The 25,220-nt window shown below is 40.6% G+C and overlaps 1 pseudogene; it reads left to right on the plus strand.

Moving 5' to 3' along the window:
* Positions 1-8,263: 8,263 nt before the first annotated feature.
* LOC102263112 lies at positions 8,264-9,780 on the plus strand (annotated as a pseudogene).
* Positions 9,781-25,220: the final 15,440 nt, after the last annotated feature.

The raw sequence follows: 25,220 nt of genomic DNA on the forward strand, positions 1-25,220 counted from the left end.
GCTGTCAGGGGGCAGTTAGGGGCGATCAGGTCGGCAGGCAGATGCGGTTAGGGGTGATCAGGCTGGCAGGGGGGCCAGTTAGGGGCGATCAGGCAGGAAGGCAGGTGAGCAGTTAGGAGACAGCGGTCCTGGATTGTGAGGGGGATGTCCGACTGCTGGTTTAGGCCAGCAGTCGGACATCCCCCGAGGGGTACCAGATTGGAGAGGGTGCAGGCTGGGCTGAGGGGACCCCCCTCCTGTGTGTAGGAAACCACCTATTATCTTCACTATCAGAGAAGTATAAACAAGGATCCTGGAATGCTGGTGAACCTTGAACCCATGGCAAGGGCCAGAGCTATGCACCGATTATTTAGTCCAGATAATGGGGGCTGAAGCTATTTCCTGACCAAATAATCTCAGAGTAAATCTTTCTAATATTTACTGACCTTTAAGTTAGTCTGTCTGTTACCGCAATTACCTGCCTAAGAGCTAGATGTGTATCCAAAATTGAATAAAAGGTTGGCAAGGCCTGGGCACCAGGGGAAGTCCTTTCTCTTGCATTGGGCTTGCCCGCCTGGCCCCCAATATTTCCAAATTATTATTTCTTGTCTCATCTCTTTCATTTGCGTGCGGCCCCTTCTCCAGATCCCAAACCCTGAACCATGTGGGACATGGGAACATTCCCACTGTGCACGAATTTCATGCACTGGGCCTCTAATTTATTAATAAATGTATTCATTGTTTAACTCAACCATTTTATAATAGAAGAATCTGAGGCCTTGAGGGGTTAAATGACTTACCTAGGGTTATGGGAGGGTTTGGCAACAGAGCCTCAAGTACAAGTCAGGGCTCTTCACATTCACCTTCCAGGTGGTCTAGGGGAGGCAGTCACTATAACAGAGCAAAAGCTGGAGAGTGAGTGAATGACAAGCCATTATGTAACTTTCTCAAACGGCTTGGCTTCTACCCTCAAATTGGAAAATCAGACTTGGTTTGGCAATTTAGACTCACTGATTCCTCACCCTCTGTCTTCTTTCTGTGTCAGAGTGATGTGTTTTCTGGCCACTTGAACAGACCCCTGTTTATATTTCTCAACTAGACATGAAACCACTTTATGCTCTGCTAGTTCCTGGGGAAATTTAGGCAATCCTGGGCAGGACTGTTAGATCCCAGGTCATTTGGGATTGCGGAACTGACAACTTGGAAGGAAACTGGGGCTTACCCAAGCCAATCTGTGTTACAGCTGAGGATCGGGAAGCCTGCGGTTGGGGACAGGCAGTGGGTTGCACAGGCCTCCTCACCTATGGGCAGTGTGGCTCCCTCTATTTAAGCTTTCTGCCAATGATCAATTTTGTGCTTTTTTCCCCCTTAATTAATGATAATATCTCTTTTCAAACTGGAAATTTAATTTTTAATCTCTTTTTGCAGCTTATATAGCTGCTATCTATAGAAATAGGTTTTGTTTCTTTGGAGGTATTACTCCTATAGTGAGTTCTTCATTAGCCCGGAATGAGTGATGTGCTTTTCAGCATTTCTGGTTTTCCTGTGCCCTGTCCCTCATACCCTCACATAAAGGAGGGCTGTCCCTACCGCCCAGGGAAAGATGCAAGTACAGCATGCTGAGGGGCCTGGGTGAGCCCCCCTGCTGTCATCACTAGCAGAGACCACATGACCAACTTGGTCATTACAGGGCCTTGGATTGGTGGAGCGCTTGAGAGTTTACAGACTGCATTCACGCAAAGAATCGTTTGATTTTCTGGGCACCCCTGTAATATAGGCCAGGGTGATATCATCTTAATTTTATAGAAAGGGTGAGAAAACTAAGTTTTGGGATGTCTATAGTCACATAACTAGAGAATGGCAAAACAAAGGGTTTTTACTCCACTCTCAGTCTTTGTTTCTGTTACAATGAAATTGTGATATGCTTTGGACAGAAAAAGCCAGTTGCTGCAGCTGATCGGTAGTTGCAATAGCAATTTTACTTTCCAGTCATTCATTCAACCAAATTTATTATGTACTGACTACGGGCCAAGCACTTTGCTAGGAGCTGGGGCTATAATATAATTCTTGCCTTGCTGGCATTATTAGACAAGATAGACATGCCAAGAAATAAAAACAGCAATATTATAATGTAAGTACTATAACAGAGAAATTAGCTAAGGAGACCAATATTTTAAAAAGAAAAATGATTTGTTCTATAAATAAAATTGGATTCAGGAAGCAATAGCTGGGGAGGTGGGAGTACATTTCAAACAGCAGAAACTACACATACACAGACATGCAGGCAAGACAAAGCCTGAGATTTTAACAGAATTAAATGCCATTCGGGCAGGGTGCTGCAGGGGGCAGTGACAGCTGACGATGAAGAGGCAGCAGGAACCAGGTCCTTAGGGAAGTTATTTGTGTGGTAACATCTAACCAGGTTGGGAGATGAAGCTAAAGTCCCTAAGACAGAGCCAGGAGAAGGCTGCTGCAGGGTTTCTGGTTTTCCTGTGCCTGGTCCCCCAGGAGGACTCGACCGCAGAAGGACTAATTCCACAGGGGGACTCCATCTATTTGATGCTGAGGACCTGTGATCTGAGGAACAATGAATTGGAAAGAAAAGTATGTTTTTCTAAAATAAGAAAAACTGCAAAATTAAAAAATGTGTTTAATTGAAATTTCTATAAAATGTGCATTGTGTCTATTTAATAAATTGTTTAATGTAACAGTGACAAAAATTGCATAGCTTTCAAAACAATGAATGGGGTAGGCTTTTTCACTTTGCGTGAGTTGCAAAGAATCCATAATTATTGCTGAGAAATCATCGCCAACCCAAAGCCAAGTAATTCCAAAAGGAAATTTATGAAAAAATGGAGTTGCGGTTGCATTTTGACCTGATTCATAGGGTGTGGGATGGGGCCCCTTTAAGAGCCACAATGCCCCGGATCTCCACGGTCTTAAAAGGGCCCTAGCCTCGGCAGAGGAGCTGGAGTAGAACTGGGGTGAGGGAGGATGAAGAGCTGTGTTGATGTGGTATTACTGGCTGAAGAAGAAAGTTTGTTAGGGCGGAAAGCAAGCAGACCAGGAATGTTTGTCTGCGCTGGTATAGGTTCTGCCATGGCCAGCAGGAAACCACTTCACATCTCTGTGCCTGTTTCCTCCTCTGTCAAATGCAAGGCTGGTCTAAAATCAGCCAGCATGTGGCCCACAGAAATAACTGACTGACATACTGTCCTTTTAATTTTTTTTTATTAAAGTAATACATACTTTAATGAAAGTATTCAGTTTCAAAAGTCAAATAAGATGTCAAAGCTTATAGCAACAAAAATGTGAGCCCCTGCTTTACCCACCCCTACCTTGAGTCCTGTTTCCAAGATGCAAGAACTTCTAATTCCTTTAACAGTTTCTCCTGGTGGAATTAATTAGGCTTAGACAGGGAGGCACTCACTTCAGGCACAGATTTACCGGAGTTCCCCCAAAAGTCAGTTATCAAAATAAATAACATTTTAATGCAATGTTTTAAAAATCAAAATTTTGCAAGAAATCTATGAGAATCAAAATACCAGTGAAGGCAGGCTCTGATAGGGCTGAGATGAGTGGTTAGAGAGTGAAGCTGAGTTATACAAGGATAGGGTTGGATTCTGTCCGTACTTGACTTTTGATATTGGATGGTAGGAGCACCTACTATGCACATTATAATTGAGCTGTCCTGGACCAGGCCCTGGCTCCCTCATTTCCTCCCCACTCCCATCCACCTAATGGAGCATATTGGAATCAGCTGGGGGGGGGGGGCTTTAAAATTGTCAATGCCGAGGCTGTATCCCAAACACTTAAATAAAAATGTCTGGGTTGAAAAGAAGGCATCAATGTTTTTTAAAAAAGTTTCCTACATGGTTCCAATGTGCAGCCCAAATTGTGATCTGCTGCAATAGAGTGACATCACAGTTATGGTCAAAGCATCATAAAGTGCTTACATCAATCATTTGGACCACATACAGCTGAGTCAATGCCGAGGCTGTATCCCAAACACTTAAATAAAAATGTCTGGGTTGAAAAGAAGGCATCAATGTTTTTTAAAAAAGTTTCCTACATGGTTCCAATGTGCAGCCCAAATTGTGATCTGCTGCAATAGAGTGACATCACAGTTATGGTCAAAGCATCATAAAGTGCTTACATCAATCATTTGGACCACATACAGCTGAGTCCCACAGTATACTATAATACTGTAATTATATTTTGATATTGTATTTTTATTGATTAATTGAGAAGAGAGAGAGAGAGAGAGAGAAAGAATGATTGATTTGTTGTTCCAACCATCCATGCACCCCATTGGCTGATTCCTGTAAGTGCCCTGACCAGAGATCGAACTTGCAATCTTGTCATATTGGGAAGATGCTCTAACCAACTGAGCTACCTGGGCAGGGCTTTCCCCCCATTTTTATTGAATTTATTGGGGTGACACTGGTTAACCACATTATACAGGTTTCAGGTGCACAATTCTACAACACATCCTCTGTGCACTGTACTGTGTGTTCACCACCCCAAGTCAAGTCTCTTTCCATCACCATTTATCCCCCCATTCCCTCCTGCACCTCCCTCTTCCTCTCCTCCCCCAGAAATCACCACACTGTGTCTGTGTCCATGAGTTTTTTCTCGCTTTTAGATTCTTTTTTTGCTCTATCCCTCCATCTCCCCTATCCAGCTGCCCTCCTCCCACGACAGCTGTAGGCCTGCTCTCTATGAGTCTGTCTCTGTTTTATTTGTTAGTTCATTTCGTTTATTAGATTCCACATGAGTGAAATCATATGGTACTTTCTTTCTCTGACTAGATTATTTCTTTTAGCATAATGCTCTCCAGGTCCATCCATGCTGTTGCAAAGGGTAAGATTTCCATTTTCATGGCAGAGTAGTATTCCATTGTGTAAATGTACCACAGCTTTTTTATCCACTCACCTACTGATGGGCACTGGGGCTGCTTCCAAATCTTGGCTATTGTAAATACCACTGCAGTGAATGTAGGGGTGCATGTATTCTTTTGAATTAGTGTTTCAGGTTTCTTCGGATAAATTCCCAGAAGTGGAATGGCTGGGTCATAAGTTTCATTTTTAATTTTTTTTCACGTCCTCAAAAATATTTGATGATACAAAAAAGGATGTTAAGTGGAAAGAGCTGGATAGAAAACCACACATACAGCAGGACACCAATATTGTAAAACAAACAAACAAACACAATTTAGAGAAGTGCCAGACGCGACAGCATCATGACATTAACAGTGATTCTCCGTGCGGTGGTGGACTCGATCGTGTTCTAAATGTGTGAACTGTTCATACCAGTTCAAAAGCACTAAATGGAGGTTTAGGAAGAACTCCCAGGAAGGGGTCCTTCCGGGAGCTCTTCAGCGGGACACTTGGCCGGAAGAACGAGTTTAAGGTGGTTTATCCTCCCATTCCCTCCTGCACCTCCCTCTTCCTCTCCTTCCCCAGCAATCACCACACTTTGTTTCCGTGAGTTTTTTTCTTTTAGATTATTTTTTTTTTTTTGCTCTATCCCTCCATCTCCCCTATCCAGTTGCCCTCCTCCCACGACAGCTGTAGGCCTGCTCTCTATGAGTCTGTCTCTATTTTACTTGTTAGTTCATTTTGTTTATTAGATTCCACATGAGTGAAATCATATGGTACTTTCTTTCTCTGACTAGATTATTTCTTTTAGCATAATGCTCTCCAGGTCCATCCATGCTGTTGCAAAGGGTAAGATTTCCATTTTCATGGCAGAGTAGTATTCCATTGTGTAAATGTACCACAGCTTTTTTATTCACTCACCTACTGATGGGCACTGGGGCTGCTTCCAAATCTTGGCTATTGTAAATACCACTGCAGTGAACATAGGGGTGCATGTATTCTTTTGAATTAGTGTTTCAGGTTTCTTCGGATAAATTCCCAGAAGTGGAATGGCTGGGTCATAGGTTTCATTTTTAATTTTTTTTCACGTCCTCAAAAATATTTGATGATACAAAAAAGGATGTTAAGTGGAAAGAGCTGGATAGAAAACCACACATACAGCAGGACACCAATATTGTAAAACAAACAAACACAATTTAGAATCACTAACAGTGATTCTCCGTGCGGTGGTGGACTCGATCGTGTTCTAAATGTGTGAACTGTTCATACAAGTTCTAAAGCACTAAATGGAGGTTTAGGAAAAACTCCCAGGAAGGGGTCCTTCCGGGAGCTCTTCAGCGGGACACTTGGCCGGAAGAACGAGTTTAAGGTGAACCTGCTGGGAGGGGAGCCAGGTAAGAGGTTTCTCATTCCAACACTGAGTTTCTGCTTCATCCCAGCGACTGTGAATGAACCGATCTGGCCCCTGCCTTCCAGGGACGGCCACAAGCCGAGTCACCGCTGGCCTCTGAGGGCCAGGCCTCAGCACTGCACAGGCAGGGACCCCAGGAAGAGCTTCCATCCCATCTTAAAGGGGGAACAGGCTCTGGTGAATGTCTCCCTCACAACCCCACTGGAGCCAGCGGTCCAGCCGGGATTTGAATCAGAGCTCTAACATCAAAGCCTACTGTCTTACCCATGACGCTGCCACATCCAAATCTAAAAAAGCCTCTACCATTCAATTTTTAAAAATTCAGTACTTGGCATAAAAGGAACCCAGTACCTACATCACTTGGTCCCCACAGCTGTCTGTTGGGCTGCAGCCGAGTGTCCAGCAGGGTGAGTAACCACCTGTCAAAGGACCCAGTAGAAATAACAAGCCCAAACCACCGACATTGGTAAGCAAATGGACATCTATAGCCGGTCTGACCAGCAGGTCCCTCACCCCCCCCAACACCCCCCCAGCTGACCAGAACCAGGGACCCCTTTTTTAATTTTTTGAAGTAACTCTATACTGCTTTCCACAGTGGCTGCATCATGTATAAGTTCTTTTCCCTTGCAAGAAAAAAAAAAAGCAGCCTTATTTTTACTTTAGTATTCTTTTTATCTACTACTAGAGGCCAAGTGCACAATTTGTGTACGGGTGGGGTCCAGCCGGCCTGACCTCAACTGGGGCAGATCCAGGCCGGGCCAGGCCTGTCGGAGGAGGAGATGGCGGGAGGTTGGCCGGCTGGCCCACCCTGATCAGGGCCCCATAAAGGCTGGGCTGGCTGGGTAGAGGGGCCAAGGGCGATTGGCAGGGGGCCCCTGCCCCCGATTGGGGTGGGGGGCCAATTGGGGATGGGGCAGTCTTGGGGAGAGGCTGTGGGTGGTGGGCCAGCTGGCCCTGCCCCAGAATTGGGTGGGGGGAGGCCGTTCAAGGGTCAGCAGCCAGGGGAGGAGCCATGGGAGGTTGGCCGGCCAGCCCCACCCACGATTGGTGTGGCGGCAGTGGGCGTCATAGCGACCGGTCATTCTGGTCATTACAGCGTTCCAGGCACTGGCTTTTTATATAGATTTTTTCCTTAGTGTTCCCTTTTTTCTTTTCTTTTTAAAAAAATATTTTTATTGATTTTGGAGAGAGAGAGTGATAGAAACATCAATGATGAGAGGGAATCATTGCTACCTTCTGCATGCCTTCCACTGGGAATCAAGCCCACAACCTGAGCATGTGCCCTCACCAGGAATAGAACCATGATCTCCTGGTTCATGAGTTGATTCTCAACCACTGAGCCACATCTACTCCTGGTTCATGAGTTGATTCTCAACCACTGAGCAACACTGGCTGGGCCTTTTTCTTTTTTAAAAAATATATTTTTATTGATTTTTTACACAGGGGAAGGGAGAGGGATAGAGAGTTAGAAACATCGATGAGAGAGAAACATCGATCAACTGCCTCCTGCACACTCCCTACTGGGGATGTGCCTGCAACCATGGTACATGCCCTTGACCGGAATCGAACCTGGGACCCTTGAGTCTTCAGGCTGACGCTCTATCCACTGAGCCAAACCGGTTAGGGCTGGGCCTTGTCTTAGAAGCCTCTCTGCCTTCCCCACCTTCCCCAGGACACAGGTAAGTACTCAGTCTTTTGTGCCCCACATCCTTTGTCCAAGCTACTGTACCCCCAGGGACTTCCCATCCTCTCTGTTTGTGGGTTACAGTCAACACACGCAATTAGTGTATCAAAGAATGAATACCTGGAAAATGGTCAGGGCAAGCTGATTATTAAAAAGTGATCCTGACTTATCTGTGGGTGGAGCAGAGCAAATACAGTCAGTTCCTAGGAACAAGTTGCTTGCCTATACTTGAAGGCAGAGACTTCATCATCATTACCCAGACTTTTGGGTTAAGGTATCTGGAGGTGAAGGAGAAAAGAGAGGTGTTACATGGGCTTAGTAAGTAAGAAAAGTCATCACAACTTTCCCAGTAGGGAAACCCTGTGATTTCATGTTATGCAGTCTCCTTCTCTCTAGTGTTTGTCTTCATCTCATCGGTTGGTTGGTCACTTACCTCTCTGAATCTCTGTTTTCTCATCCATAAAGTGCAGGGGTTAGACTCTATACCTGTACTGTCCACTATGAAATCCACTAGCCACATGTGACTATGGAGCAATTGAAATATGGCCAGCTTAAACTGAGAGGGGGTGTAGGTACAAAACAGGTGCTGAATTTTGGATATTTAGTATAAATAATAATGTAAAATACCTTACTCATAATTGCTATTGAATATATGTTGAAATGATAATATTTTGGATCTATTGGCTTGGATAAAATATGTTATCAAAGTTAATGCCACTTTATTGGCTTTTTGAAATGTGAAAACTTAGAATTACATATGTTATTCTCATTGTGGATTTTGTTATATTTCTATTGAACAGCACTGCCCTTGATGGTGTATGAGGTTCCTCTTACCTCCCTGATTCTATGACCCTAGGTATTCTTTTAAGTACTAATTCCCTGCTGATTTTACTCAGGAGAGGAAAAAATTCAGAGAACTTTTAAAATAATTTTTGCCTTCATGAAGCTCATACTCTCACTATAGAGGCTAAACTTATGTCAGTAAGTTCTTGAATTGACCTTTCTCATTAGCACCTGATCTATCTAGCTCAATAAACAAACATGGAACAGTTATAAAACAATCAGGTTGGTCTGTTTTTAAACTAACAGGGTGTAAGTAAAGGCAAGGTAGCCACAGGTGAACTCAATATTTCATTTGAGGGAAATTCCTAATGTACCTTAACTTTTAAAGCATTCTTCTACCAAGGAAGTAGGACAACATTTCTTTCCCTGCTATTGACTTCCAAAAGCTGTTGGCTGGTCTGACCTAGTTTGTGGGAACATGGCTACTATAAATGCACCTAGAACAGTGGTTCTCAACCTTCCTAATGCCGCGACCCTTTAATACAGTTCTTCATGTTGTGGTGACCCCCAGTTTCATTGTTACAAATTGAACATAATTAAAGCATAGTGATTAATCACAAAAAATAATATGTAATTATATATTTGTTTTCCGATGGTCTTAGGCGACCCCTGTGAAAGGGTTGTTCAACCCCCAAAGGGGTCGCGACCCACAAGTTGAGAACCACTGACCTAGAAGGTCCAAATTGTCGGTAAATACAGGACCCATTTTGGCACCTCCCTCGGGAAAATGGTGCAGAAAATTGAAATCAGCCAGCATGCCAAATACACTTGCTCCTTCTATGGCAAAACCAAGATGAATAGATGAGCTGTGGGGATCTGGCACTGTGGTTCCTGCATGAAAACAGTAGCTGGTGGTACCTGGAACTACAGCACCTCTTCTGCCAGCACAGTAAAATCTGCCATTAGAAGACTGAAGCAACTGAAAGACCAGTAGAAGTCCCACAGTTTAAAACATTGCTAGCCTATAATAAATGGGTTAATTTATATAAATAAATAAATAAATAAATAAATAAATAAATGCTGTTGGCTTGAACAGTGCCTCCTAATTGAGAGCAGAAAAATAAGAGAATTTAGAGGCATGAAGATACATAATACTAATAAATTAAAAATGTATAGTGGATGAATGAAACTTAACTTTAAAAAAATATTACTGCCCGCCAGCATGGCTCAGTGGTTGAGTGTTGACCTATGAATCAGGAGGTCACGGTTCGATTCCCAGTCAGGACACATGCCCAGATTGTGGGCTTGATCCCCAGTGTGGGGCGTGCAGGAGGCAGTGGATCAATGATTCCTTCTCATCTTTGATGTTTGTATCTCTCCCTCTCCTTTCCTTTCTGAAATCAATAAAAATATATCTAAAACAAAACATTACCAATACCAAAGCATAAGCTTAGAAATTTGGGCTAACGAGTTTTTCGAGATAAGAGCCGTCTCTCGGCCGATTTTTTGCTTTGAATTGCGAGCTAAAATTCGGGTTACGAACCAGCTTCAGATACCCCACCGCTAGTTGGCGCAGCAAACGTCACAGTGAATGCCACAACATCAGCCCAGCATCACGTGTCTCACTCGTTCACATTTTGATTTGAGTTACGAGCTCCATCACGGAACAAATTAAACTCATAAGTCAAGGCCCCACTGTACGTTGAAGTAATGTTTTGTTGATTTGGCAGATTTCCTGAGCCTGAAATTTCTCTTCAGAAGGTAGAGAAAATAAAGTCATTGCTGTAACTGAGCTGAATTCTTTCATTGAAAGCAGGAATGCATTTTCTCATTTAGATAAAGTCATTCAAATCTCTCCACTCCCTCTACTAATCTTCATTTTACAATTTTACCATAGGTGAGAGCAAATTGTAATTAGTTCCCAGTAAACAGCAAAAAAAAAAAAAAAAAAATTAATGTTCACTCCAAAATGAAAAGAATAAAGTACAACCCATGCCCCTTTTCAGGTGAAATAATTTTTATCTTTACAGAGCCCTGGGCTCTCTACTCCGGTCCACACCCCAACTACCAATTGTAAAGACAAGTGATTTTCAGAGAAGAGCAGTGCTCTGCAGGGAACAGGAAACCAATGCATCTCCTCACTCACTCACTCTCCTGTGATAAGCTGAGCTGGGACCCTTCACACATCTTCATATCTGCTCTGTTTGGAATTCAGACCTTCTCCCATGGGAGAAAGAGAGCACACATTATTCCGTTATTCCCAACTGAAGTGTAAATTCTCCTGAGGGCGAACTCATTTATCTTTTCAGAAGCTAGCATAATGTTTGGTACACACGGAAATCACTAAAAGGTGAATTACTGGTAAAGGGGATTATTAAAAGAGCTTTTGGAAACAGCTACTTCATTTCCTTGAGTGAAAACTAGGAGGTGGGTATTTCTGATAAATAGTTTATACAGAGGTTTGGAATGAATAAATGGGAGTTTAGATGTTTTCTAAGACCTTAAGAAGCTTATGAAAACGTGGCTTCAAAGTTGGGCTATTTCAGGTTTGAGTGAGTTTAAGAGCAACACACAAACAGGAAGCAGCCAGCTGCCTTTTCGCATGTTGCAATGGCAGAATGCAGACATTATTGGAGAAAAACAACTGCCTGCAAATATTCTACTAACTAAGCAGGAATGGGAGATGGGGACAGTTTCTGAAAACATCTCATACTGGGATTTTTCACAGCTTCTCCCACCCTGGAGGTTTTAAGAGAATTGTTTCATGTGGTCTTTGGTTTCTGCCTACAAAATCTGGCAGCCTATTCTTGAACACAAAGAGGTGTTTCAGGATGTCCGGTGAGTGAACAGTGGCTTCTCTTTCTAACTTTTCAAAAATATATAAATTAAACTGGTCACGAAACTTCTTTTTTGTTTTCAGGGGGCAATGGAGACCTATTTCTTAGGATTCTCTTCTGTGGTGTTTGCTCTTATCTTCTAAAGAGATGCTCTCAAAAGTCAAGAATAATATTACCGGTGCTTGCTCTAAAGAGATGCTCTCAAAAGTCAAGAATAATATTACTTTTTACCAAATCCAAATCCAAAGCCATCTCTTGGTCTTTGTTTTCCATGACTTTCTATGACCTCCATTGGATAGCACCGGCCACCTACTCCTCCTTGAAACCTCCTCTGTTCTGATTTATAAGATACCATACATTCCAGACTCTGCCCAGCTCTTTGATAGCGTATCTGATTCCTCTACTCCAGGCACTTCTTCAGGCTCACTTTTGACCTTCTGGCTCTTCTCTTTCCAGGCTTCCCCAAACAGTTGGTCCACATAAGCCTTTGCTCATCCTCAGTGCTCAGTGGATGCTCCCAGATCTGTATTCTCCACAGCCTGTGCCTCCATAGGAACATGTCCTTCAGTCAGCTCTCCTTCAACTTGACTCATTGTCTAAACCAAGACCTCATTCTAGTTGTTCCCTCTCATTAGGGGAACCAGTTTCAGGTGGTTTATTTTTTCCTTTAGTCTTCATAACTAGCCAGGCACACAGTCCTGTAGATTTTTTTTTCTCTGAAATGTCTCATATCTCTTCCTACCTCTTTTCGGGGCACCACCATCACACAAGTCACACCTGCATTATTGACTAATTTTCTGGCTGACCACACAGGATGCATCCAATCAATCACTATATCTGGACATCTTCCTTTTCTGATATATATTTTACATATTTTTTTTATTGATTTCAGAGAGGAAATCAAGCATCATGGTAACCACCTGATCAAATATCTTTACTGACTTTATTTCCTTCAGTAGATAATTTAAAATCCCCTGTGTGTCTAATGATTGTAAGATAAAAGGACTGAATATAGCTAGTTTGGCAGGATTGGAGAGAGGAGTCGGGATGGAGCCTAAACTCAAGATAAGGCTAGGAGTCTTGAGAGTGGTAAGGGTTGTGCTAAAGATTCTGATCTTTAATTAAAAAAAAAAGTGGAGCCACTAACATATGTTAAGAAGTGAAGGATAGGCCTGCCGGTGTTGCTCAGGGCTTGAGCATTGACCCATGCACCAAGCGGTTACCGGTGCGATTCCTTGTCAGGGCACATACCCGGGTTGAGGGCTCAATCCCTGGTTGGAGTGTGCATGAGGCAGCCACTCGATGCCATATCACTAAGGGACTTGGACTTTATCTTATAGAATTTGGAATCATTTAAAGGTTTTGGACAGTGGAAGGCCATGATAACATGCATTTGGAGCCATTACATCAGTAGTGATGAAGAGAATGGGTTAGAGCAGCGATTTTCAACCTTTTTCACCTCAGGGCATACAAGAACTAATTACTAAAATTCTACAGCACATCAAATTATATTTTCTTTGCCCTAGCAGGTTTGGCTCAGTGGATAGAGCATCAGCCTATGGACTAAAGGATCCCGGGTTCAATTTCGGTCAAGGGCACGCACCTTGGTTGCAGGCTCCTCCCTGGCCCGGGCTCTGGTCAGGGTTCATGCAGGAGGTAAACAATCGATGTGTTTCTCTCACATCAATGCTTCTCTCTGTCTTTCCATCTCTCTTCCACTCTTCCTAAAATTCAGTGGGTTAACAAAAAACAAAATATATGTTCTTTACCAATCTGACAAAAAATAGGTATAGTTTTGATTCATTCATACTGGACAGCTATTATTGTGTTGGCTGTTGTCATTATTTTACTTGACAATCTAAGACAGGGGTGGATAACCTTTTTTCTGCCAATAACCCCTAATGCCTTGGCAGGGCAAGACCAAATGATTTTGTGCGCCTTATATATCCCATGGGGCCGGATGTTCTCCACCCTGACCTAAGGGAAAAGAGGTCGGTATCCCTGACTAGATAGTCAGGTATTGCATGTTTGAAAAGTTCTTCTGGCACACCAGTTGAAAATTGCTGGTTAGAGGAGGGGTTGACTGGAGTCAGGGAGACCACCTGAGGAGACTCTTATGATTGTCTAGATTAGAGATAATGAGGGAAAGAATTAAGGTAGTAGCAGGGGTGAGGAAAGAACAGAATAAGGAAATATGTAGATGATAAAATGGACAGGTGTTGCGAATGATTACATGTGGTGAATTAAGGAGAATGAAAAATCCAAGTCCCATTCCAAGTTTCTGGTTAATGAAACACGTGTTGGGGCCATTAACCAGAATATAGACACACTTAGGGTGAATCATAATAATTCTATTGGGAGCCTGCACAGCTGATGAACCTCTGGAATGCTATATGAAAATGTCCAGTAGATTGTTGAATAAAAGAATCTGGAAGTGAGCAGGAAGATCTGGACTAGAAACATACACATAAGAGTTACCAAGACATAGATGTTAAGTGCAGAGGCTTCCCTGAAGTCTAAAGTCCTGATTCTTTCTTCTAATAGAGCTCCTAGTGTATTCTTTTAGTGATTTGAATATGGGAGACATCAAATAAATGGGTAAATTATAAATGAATCAAATTGAAAATTTAAGAATGACTCATATAAATACCTACAAACTTGTTAGAATAGTACCCCCACTATTATCACTGAATTTTCCCATCTATCTTCTTCATTAGATTATAAACCTTTTTTTAAAAAAATATATTTTATTGATTTTTTACAGAGAGGAAGGGAGAGGGATAGAGAGTTAGAAACATCGATGAGAGAGAAACATCGATCAGCTGCCTCCTGCACATCTCCCACTGGGGATGTGCCCGCAACCCAGGTACATGCCCCTGACCGGAATCGAACCTGGGACCCTTCAGTCTGCAGGCCAACACTCTATCCACTGAGCCAAACAGGTTTTGGCAGATTATAGACCTTTTAAAGGAAGGGACAATAATGGCAAGGGAATATGCTATACTACTTATATTAGTCTGACTAGCCATAGAATAGAAGTGAAATAAGAATGTACTGTAAAATATACACTAATGAAAAAGAAACATGCAAATTGACTGTCCCTTCGCTACGCCCACCAGCCAATCAGAGTGAGTATGCAAATTAACCCAACAAAGATGGCAGTTAATTTGCATACGCAGACACGGAGCAAAGACTGAAGACAGTGTAGAAGGAAGCCAAGTGCTGCAGAAGGGAGCGAAGCAGCGGAGAAAGGAGGGAGCCAAGGCAGTGGAGACAGGAGTGGAGCCTAGGCAGCGGAGACGGGAGGGAGCAAGGCCGCAGGAAGCCCTATTCTTGCAGGAATCTTCCTGCAATGGGCCTCTAGTAAGCTTATAAAAGAATTTATAACAAAGCTACCATGTTAATTTTCATAAATGTTAAGGCCAGTTTGTTACTCTTGTAACCATGATTTAATATGACCAATCTAGTGATCAAAATTATGTATTCTGTCATCTCCAGTCAAGTTATCATTACAGTTTAACAACCTATTAAAGCAACACTAACACTGGAAGTTAAACTGCAAAGGTCTGGTTGACACATGTTAAAAAATAACATCAGAACAGAAATAATGAGCAAGAGCAAGGACTGAACATCACCAGAAATTCCACCAACCTTCTTCCCGTGATCTCTTTGTGCTATTTTCTCTCTCCCTACACTGAGATGTTAAGATGGATTTTTGAGAAAGGAGTCTTCCATCTTCTTAAGTCACATTTGAATAAACCTCTTTCCTTCCCACCTGCACTGGCCTCATGAGTTTGGCTTTTGTGGCAGCAAGTATTTGAGCCTCTGGGGTCTTCTATTCTTGGTTTCAGGACCATGTCTTATTCATCAAATCCTCAGTTCCTGGAATACTTGTCTCTTTCTTCTTTTTTTTTTAAATGATGTTTTCATTTATTTAAGAGAGTGGAAGGGAGAGGGAGAGAGGGATAGAAGCATCAATGATGAGAGAGAATCATTGATCAGCTGCCTCCTGCACACCCCCTATTGAGGATTGAGTCTGCAACCCGATATGTGCCCTGACCAAGAATCGAACAATAACCACTGAACCACACCACCTGGGCCTGGATTAGTTCTTAATAGAAATGCCCACACAATAAATATGTGTTGAATGAGTGAACAAATAAAGTTTAGTCAGAAAATGTAAGAAAAAACTCCCTGGACTGAAGCAATGCATGAAGATATTCAAGTGAGTCCAGATAACAACAGTTTTAAAAAATATTTCCTGATTAACTTTCAAAAATGCATTTTGGGCCCAGCCTGCATGGCTCAGTGATTGAGCATCAACCTATAAACCAGGAGGTCATGGTTTGATTCCCGGTCAGGGCACATACCCAGGTTGTGGGCTTGATCCCCAGTTGGGGGCATACAGGAGACAGACAATCAATGATTCTCTCTTATCATTGATGTTTCTATCTCTCTTCCACTCTCTTCCTCTCTGAAATCAATAAAAATATGTTTTAAAAAATGCATTTTGGTAGTAAACTTGAAAACTACTCTTTTAATGTGCACAACTCTGTGAGGCAGTGGTCTAGGTAGTGACGACAAGCTGGAGAGATACCATGAGTTCAATTGTTTTATGATTTCCCTCAAGCATTTTCTCTAAAATATACTTCATAGCATTATTCAAAGACATTTTAAAGTTTACTGTTAAATTATCATCATAGAGTATGTATGTTCTATGTAGATTTTAACTCACATTAGGATGGCATCTAGTTCATAATAGGAGTAAACTGTCTGCCAAATCAGCATGATAAATCTTAGGGCATTGAAAGAGCAGATGCAAGATTATATCCCATGAATTGCTCATTTCGTTTTACAGACTATTGGATTACAAACCCTCAGGGAAGAAGGGACAGTTTGTTGGATAAATTGCTCATACTTGCTTGACAGGTGTTCTGCCCCTTTATTATATACAGTATGTGTCTGTCACCATGGTTTTAAAAGTCTCAGACAAAACACCTCAGGAAAAATCAGAACACATGTAAGAGAAATAATTGTTCCCTTAATCTCTTCTGACTCTGTGCTTGGTAGATTTTGGATGCCAGAGTTTGAGTCACAGGATTAAAGGAAACATTCAGATATGGAAGCTCAGGATTGGCTTTTCAAACATGAGTGTGTGTATGGACTATACTTTGCAAGTAGATTTTGTAGGGCTGAGAGGACCAGATATATAATAAGAAATCAATATGATGATGAAAATAATGTATTATTTAGTTTAATTGTGTTCATTTATAGCTGAGGAAACTAAATTATAGAGAACTATGAAACATATCCAAGGCCACATAGGTAGGAAGAGGTAGAAAAAGAATTAAAAACTAGATCTGTTTGCTTCTAGAACTATTTATGAAGTTATGAATTTGACAAATATTTACTGAGCACCTATTAAGTGCTAGATACTGAGGTAAAATGTTGAACAGATGTGTTCCAGCTCTCAGGGAATTTATACTCTAATCTGTCAGAAAGACAGTTTAATTATAGAAAAGTATATAATTGTAGCAAATGCTATGAAGAAAATGTACAGGAAGATATTAGAGCACTTTTAATGCCTGTAAAGAATTACCACGCTCTAGCCGGTTTGACTCAGTGGATAGAGAGTGAGCCTGCAGACTGAAGGGTCCCAGCTTGGATTCCAGTCAAGGGCACATGCCTGGGTTGTAGGCTTGATCCCCAGTAGGGGGCGTGCAGGAGGCAGCTGATCAATAATTCTCTTTCATCATTGATGTTTCTATCTCTCCCTTTCCTGTACGCATCCTATGATGGGATTGAACCCGCCATCTTTTGATATATAGGACAACACTCCAACCAACTGGGCCACACCAGCCTGGGCAGAGGTTGCAAAGGTTTAAATGTAAAAAACAATACCATAACATACATGGGATAATTTTAAATATGATTCTAGAATAGGGAAGGTTTTTCTAAGTTATAATAAAGCTCAAAAAACATAAAAGAAAATATTGATATTTAATTCAAGCACATAGAATTTAAAAAATAACTCATGCCCAATCTCTGTGGCTCCATTGTAGAGTGTCAGCCCATGAACTAAGAGGTTACGGTTTGATTCCAGGTCAGGGCACATGCCTGGGTTGTGGGCTTGATCCCAATAGGGTACGTGCAGGGGGCAGGTGATCAATGATTCTCATCATTGATGTTTCTATTTCTCTCTCCTTCTCCCTTCCTATCTGAAATCAATAAAAATATTTTTAAAAAAATAACTCATGAAGGTAAAACAAACAAAGTCAAAATATAATTATATTCTGGGGGAAAATTTGCAACTCATAGACAAATGGCTAATTTCCTTAATACATAAAGAGCTCAAATTAATCACTAAGAAAAAGGCTAATAACCCAGTACCACACTAGCTAAGGATATATATTTTAATTATACAAGTGGCTGTAACATAAAAAGAAGCTCAACCTCATTTAGAATGAGATATAAAAATTGACAATTACTATTTTTCACCCATCATACTGGCCGAGATAAAAACTGATGACACTGTATTGAGTTAGGGGTTGTAGTAAGGGGAAATAAATATTCTCAAACATTTTTGATGAAAAGATAAATTGACCCAACTCCAGCTGAAAGCAATTTGGCAATCTATCAACAGCAAAAATGCAAACCTTTTTGATTCCAGTGATTGATCCTAAAAACAATTATTTTTGCAAGTGCAAAATAAGGAATGCATAAGTGTATCCACTGTAGCATTGTTTTTAATAGAAAAATATAGAAAACAACATAACTACTGATTAATAGGGGTCAAGTTGAATAAATTGTACCAGTTCTATACTATGGGCTAGAACTTAATAAGAATAAAATTGGTCTTTATGTACTGATATAATCTACAATTTGCAACAAAAATTTTAAGTAAAATATGCAAGATGCAAAACATTGTGTGTAACAAGGTACCTAACGTTGTGCAAAATATTTTTTTCATAAATACTTTTATAAACATAGAATATCCCTGGATGAGAACAATAACAGGGGTTACCTCTGGAGAAAGATACTGGGTGGCTGGGATACAGTCCCTATATTCCCTTTGCACCTTACATTGTGACTATATTATTAATTAAAAATCAATTTAAAATTTTTAATTTCCATCAATAGCTTACCATATCCTGGTTTTTAAAGTGATAGAATCAGACTTAGAGGAGACTCTGGAGGTTTCCTCATCCAGTCTGTAGGCAATGTTTTTACTACAAGAGCGGCCCATGGCCTTTTACTTTCTTGAACATTTTATTAATGTGAATCTACTCCTTGTTGAAACAGCTTATTCTACTTTGGGGTAGTTCTAATTCATTTCTTCATTGAACAGTTTACTATTTATTAAATACTTAGTATGTATTTGGCTTTGTGTGACTGTTGTAATTTCTTCATGACATAGAGCCCAAAATAGTATGTCTCTTTGTTTGGCATCTATTTATTTTACTTTTGTTTTCCAGAGGAGTACTCGAGAATCCTTTAGTAACTGGAGAATCCTTATTCTCTGATAAGTATACTCTGCTCCCTATTCTGTTCCTCATAAGAAATATGGGATGGTTTTCAGATCCTTATTTAACCCTGAAAGGTTTCACCTCTTTTTTTGGGGGTGGGGGCGAGAGATGCCTTCTACACTGTGGTTCTCTGAACTGATTTTGACATTGCAGAGTGGCCAGACTAGCAGAGAAGAGATATATTTTGTTCTGGATTATATAATGTTATTAACACAGCCTAATATTATGTTAATTTTGTTAGCAACATTGTGAAATAGCTCAAGTTGGGAAAAAGGACAACCCACATATTGGGAAAAAGTATTTGCAAGTCATATAACTGATAAGAGATTTGTATCCAGGTAAAGAACACTTGAAACTCAATAATAAACAGATAAAAACCCAATTAAAAGATAGACACTAAGTTTGAATAGATAGGATATACAGTAGGTCAATAAGCACATGGAAATATGCTCAATGTCATTAGTCATTAGGGAAATGAAAATCAAAACTATGAAATACCACCTTCTGCCCACGTGGAGAACTATAGTAAGATAGACAATAGCAGGTATTGGAGAGGAGGTGGAGAAATTGGACTCCTCGTACGTTGCTATTGGGATTGTAAAATGGTGAAGCCACTTTGGAAACAACCTGACAGATCCTCAGAAACTTAAATAAGAGAAATAAAAGAGTTACCCTAAAACCCAGCAATGCCTCTGTGAGGTATTTGCCTGAAAAATGAAAACATATATCCACACAGAGATTTGCACATAAATATTCATAGCAGCATTATTTATAACAGCAAAAAAATGGAAACAACCCAAATGTCCATAAACTAATGAGTGAATAGTATGCTCATATAATAGACTATTATTTGGTCTCAAAGAGAAATGAAGTACTGATACATTCTACAATATGAATGAACCTTGGAAACATTATGCTAAAAAGCCAGTCACAAAATAATACATGTTGTATGATTCCATTTATATGAAATGTCCAAAATCCCAAATTGGCAAATCTTTACAGACAAAAATTAGATTAGTGATTGCCAAATAATGGAGAGAAGGAGAATGGGGGATGACTGCTAGTGAGTTTGAGGTTTCTTTTTGGGGTGATGAAAATGTACTAAAATTTTATTGTGATGATAGTTGCATAACTGTTAATGTACTAGCATTTTAGTAAGAACTAAAAGATTTTTAAAAGTAAGCCCTGCAGATATGTTGAGGAAGAGTGTTCTTGGGGAAGGGAAAGAAAACCAAGAGCAAAGGCCCCGGAGGAAAAGCACGCCTGCTTTATACTAGGAACTGGAGACCGGGTGGCAGAGAGGAAGGGTTATGGGTGGGGGGGCGGGGGGAGGGAGAAACTGCAGTGGAAGAGATCAAAGAGAGACCCATGGCCCAGACCAAGTAGGATCTTTCAACCCCTTTAAGAGTTTGGTTTTTACTCTAGTGAGATGGAAAGTCATTGAAGAGTTTGAGTAGAAGACTTTTGTGTTATGAACTTTTAAGGATCCCTTTGGGATGCCGTATCGCATAAATAAATTGAAGAGGAGACAAGGGCTAAAGTCGGTAAACCAGCTAGAAGGCTACTGCAGTGATCTGGACAAGAGATGACAGAAGTGTGGTCCTGGGTAGTAGCAATGGCAGCGATGGGAACTATGCTTCTGGACATGTATTTTAAGATAGAGCTGAATGTATGATTTCCTATTAACCAGCAAATTTTACAACTCTAAGGTAGCAACTAAGCAAATAGGAAGTTCAATGGAATTGATTCCAAATAACCTTTGTAAATTGTACTTATTGTTTAATGATTTTAAACACCAAAACATTTTATTAAAAGGTAGGAACCCCCTTTTTTCCACCTGAGTGGCAAAATGAGGTGGTCAGTAGTATGAATCTGTTGCTTATAAAGGGACATGGGCTTTGACGCTGAGTAGACCTATGCTTGCTTGCATCCCATGCTTTCATTTATGAGCTGTGCAACTCAGAGGCTCTTTGTTCTCATGTGTTGGCTCATGATGGTGATTAAATGAAAGAATGTGTATAAAGGGTCCAGCTTAGTGCCTGGCACATAGTAAATGCACACTCAAATTAGTACATTTCTTTTCCCCTTTCCAATATGCAGTCATAAGTCCTCACTTTAAGTCATCGATAGGTTCTGCACCTTTAAGTGAAATTACATGTAACAAAACCAATCTTACCATAGGGTAATCGATATAACAAGAGTTAAAGTTCCCATGGATCTCATCTTTATAACAAAATGACGTTGAGTGAAACAACATTCATCAAGGGCCCGCTATAGCTCTCCAGCTCTGCCCAGGAACACTTCCCAAAAACACATTAGAAAATCCAAATCATAAATGTGCCTTATGTCACTTTTATAATTAAAGAAAAAATGCATTTCAGAAACAGGAGAATAGAAGATAAATATTTTCATAATGCACTTTTCTAGGGAAAATGTTTGCATCTGATAAGAACTATCCTATCTAGTTTATTATCAAAACTAACCATTTTATTAGGATTTTACATTAAAATAGACTTGCTGTTTTCTAATGTCTCAGAAGTGGAGCTGTCTTCAAAAAATTTTATAGAGTTTCATTAATTTTATTCCTCTTGAATAAATATCCTCTTCCTGAATACCAACATTTCAGAAAGGTGAAGCAAAGTTTAAGGGACTTGCCGTGCATTTGAGAAGTTCAGCTGGTGATTTTACATTCTGGGAACAAATTAAGAAAATATGCCAGCCATCACTTAAAAAATCCAACCCCTAACATGCAGACCTCACCAATTTCCTCTTACATTTATGTGCACACTGCATTCAGATCTCTCCCCCCCCCCCCCCCACCACACACACCACACACACACATACACCATACACACACACACACACACACCACACAAACATACACACATAACACACACGCGCCACACAAACACACACACACCACACACACACACACCACACAAACATACACACAATGGAGAGAAGGAGAATGGGGGATGACTGCTAGTGAGTTTGAGGTTTCTTTTTGGGGTGATGAAAATGTACTAAAATTTTATTGTGATGATAGTTGCATAACTGTTAATGTACTAGCATTTTAGTAAGAACTAAAAGATTTTTAAAAGTAAGCCCTGCAGATATGTTGAGGAAGAGTGTTCTTGGGGAAGGGAAAGAAAACCAAGAGCAAAGGCCCCGGAGGAAAAGCACGCCTGCTTTATACTAGGAACTGGAGACCGGGTGGCAGAGAGGAAGGGTTATGGGTGGGGGGGCGGGGGGAGGGAGAAACTGCAGTGGAAGAGATCAAAGAGAGACCCATGGCCCAGACCAAGTAGGATCTTTCAACCCCTTTAAGAGTTTGGTTTTTACTCTAGTGAGATGGAAAGTCATTGAAGAGTTTGAGTAGAAGACTTTTGTGTTATGAACTTTTAAGGATCCCTTTGGGATGCCGTATCGCATAAATAAATTGAAGAGGAGACAAGGGCTAAAGTCGGTAAACCAGCTAGAAGGCTACTGCAGTGATCTGGACAAGAGATGACAGAAGTGTGGTCCTGGGTAGTAGCAATGGCAGCGATGGGAACTATGCTTCTGGACATGTATTTTAAGATAGAGCTGAATGTATGATTTCCTATTAACCAGCAAATTTTACAACTCTAAGGTAGCAACTAAGCAAATAGGAAGTTCAATGGAATTGATTCCAAATAACCTTTGTAAATTGTACTTATTGTTTAATGATTTTAAACACCAAAACATTTTATTAAAAGGTAGGAACCCCCTTTTTTCCACCTGAGTGGCAAAATGAGGTGGTCAGTAGTATGAATCTGTTGCTTATAAAGGGACATGGGCTTTGACGCTGAGTAGACCTATGCTTGCTTGCATCCCATGCTTTCATTTATGAGCTGTGCAACTCAGAGGCTCTTTGTTCTCATGTGTTGGCTCATGATGGTGATTAAATGAAAGAATGTGTATAAAGGGTCCAGCTTAGTGCCTGGCACATAGTAAATGCACACTCAAATTAGTACATTTCTTTTCCCCTTTCCAATATGCAGTCATAAGTCCTCACTTTAAGTCATCGATAGGTTCTGCACCTTTAAGTGAAATTACATGTAACAAAACCAATCTTACCATAGGGTAATCGATATAACAAGAGTTAAAGTTCCCATGGATCTCATCTTTATAACAAAATGACGTTGAGTGAAACAACATTCATCAAGGGCCCGCTATAGCTCTCCAGCTCTGCCCAGGAACACTTCCCAAAAACACATTAGAAAATCCAAATCATAAATGTGCCTTATGTCACTTTTATAATTAAAGAAAAAATGCATTTCAGAAACAGGAGAATAGAAGATAAATATTTTCATAATGCACTTTTCTAGGGAAAATGTTTGCATCTGATAAGAACTATCCTATCTAGTTTATTATCAAAACTAACCATTTTATTAGGATTTTACATTAAAATAGACTTGCTGTTTTCTAATGTCTCAGAAGTGGAGCTGTCTTCAAAAAATTTTATAGAGTTTCATTAATTTTATTCCTCTTGAATAAATATCCTCTTCCTGAATACCAACATTTCAGAAAGGTGAAGCAAAGTTTAAGGGACTTGCCGTGCATTTGAGAAGTTCAGCTGGTGATTTTACATTCTGGGAACAAATTAAGAAAATATGCCAGCCATCACTTAAAAAATCCAACCCCTAACATGCAGACCTCACCAATTTCCTCTTACATTTATGTGCACACTGCATTCAGATCTCTCCCCACCCCCCCCCACCACACACACCACACACACACATACACCATACACACACACACACACACACCACACAAACATACACACATAACACACACGCGCCACACAAACACACACACACCACACACACACACACCACACAAACATACACACACCACACATACACCACACACACACACACACACACACACACACACACACACACACACACATGCTCATAAGCACTCTCTGAGGAAATGTAACTCTTATATTCAAAACCATTTTATTTGTCTTAGATCTGGCTTTTTTAGACTGTCAGAACAACTTCTTATTCCATACTCACACCCACACACATGCTCATAAGCACTCTCTGAGGAAATGTAACTCTTATATTCAAAACCATTTTATTTGTCTTAGATCTGGCTTTTTTAGACTGTCAGAACAACTTCTTATTCCATACTTTTCCTATTCAAAATCTCCTGTTAACTATGTTCATGTTATGCTCAGATAAATTAATGGAAGAAGAAATTAATTTATCTAGTATTTTTTTTCCTGTACAAAATCAAAAGCTTGTTGGACAGATATTTTGCCCCAGTTTCTACTTTTTGGAACTCTATGCCTTGCTTTCAAGATTATTTTCCACCTGGTCCTTTCTTGACTAATTCTACCCATTTCCTGCTGCGATGGTAGTTCCCACTGTAACCAGAGAATCTGCTAGCTCCCGATGCACATGACTCACCCACTCCTTCCTTTTAGTCATTTTCCTGACAATATTCTAGCCTGAATTCCTTGTTGTGTCTCTACTTTATGCCACTTCCTTTCTTATTTCAAAACATTTCTCAAAACTCCATGTGACCTGATCCGAGTAGTCCAATAACCTTCTAGAATATGTGGATCTATATTAAAAAGTGATGCTAGTAAGCCTCTTATCACACCAACAGATAGATGATGTTTCCAGCACAGAATTCTGGGGTTGAAGGATCCTAGAAGTTATCTGTGTAACCCCCTCACTTTCCAGATGAAGAGCACCGAGCTCTAGGGAGCTCACCTTGCTTAGGACCAGAGCTCCAGAGCTCCTGACTCCTAGCCCGGTGTTCTTTCTACCACTTCATGCTCTATTTTGTAGTTACCTCCTTCCCTCACTACAATTCTTTTAATCTGGTTGCTAACACAACTCGAACAGTCGTGTGATAATTCGACCAGAGTGTCTATCTTTCATCTCTTAGTAGCTATTAGTATTTGAAAGTTACTTAACCTGTTTGTCTCATTTCTTCATTTGTGAAATGAGAAGAGTGGTAAGAGTGGTACAGTAGTACCTACCTTATGCAGTTATTGTGAGGTTTTAATGAGATGATCCATGTACCTGGCATATGGTAGATGGTCAATAAATGTTAGTGGTGGCAGTGATGATAATGAATATA

Source organism: Myotis brandtii, unplaced genomic scaffold (assembly GCF_000412655.1).
Source record: "Myotis brandtii unplaced genomic scaffold, ASM41265v1 scaffold3075, whole genome shotgun sequence".
NCBI classification, from domain to species: Eukaryota; Metazoa; Chordata; class Mammalia; order Chiroptera; family Vespertilionidae; genus Myotis; species Myotis brandtii.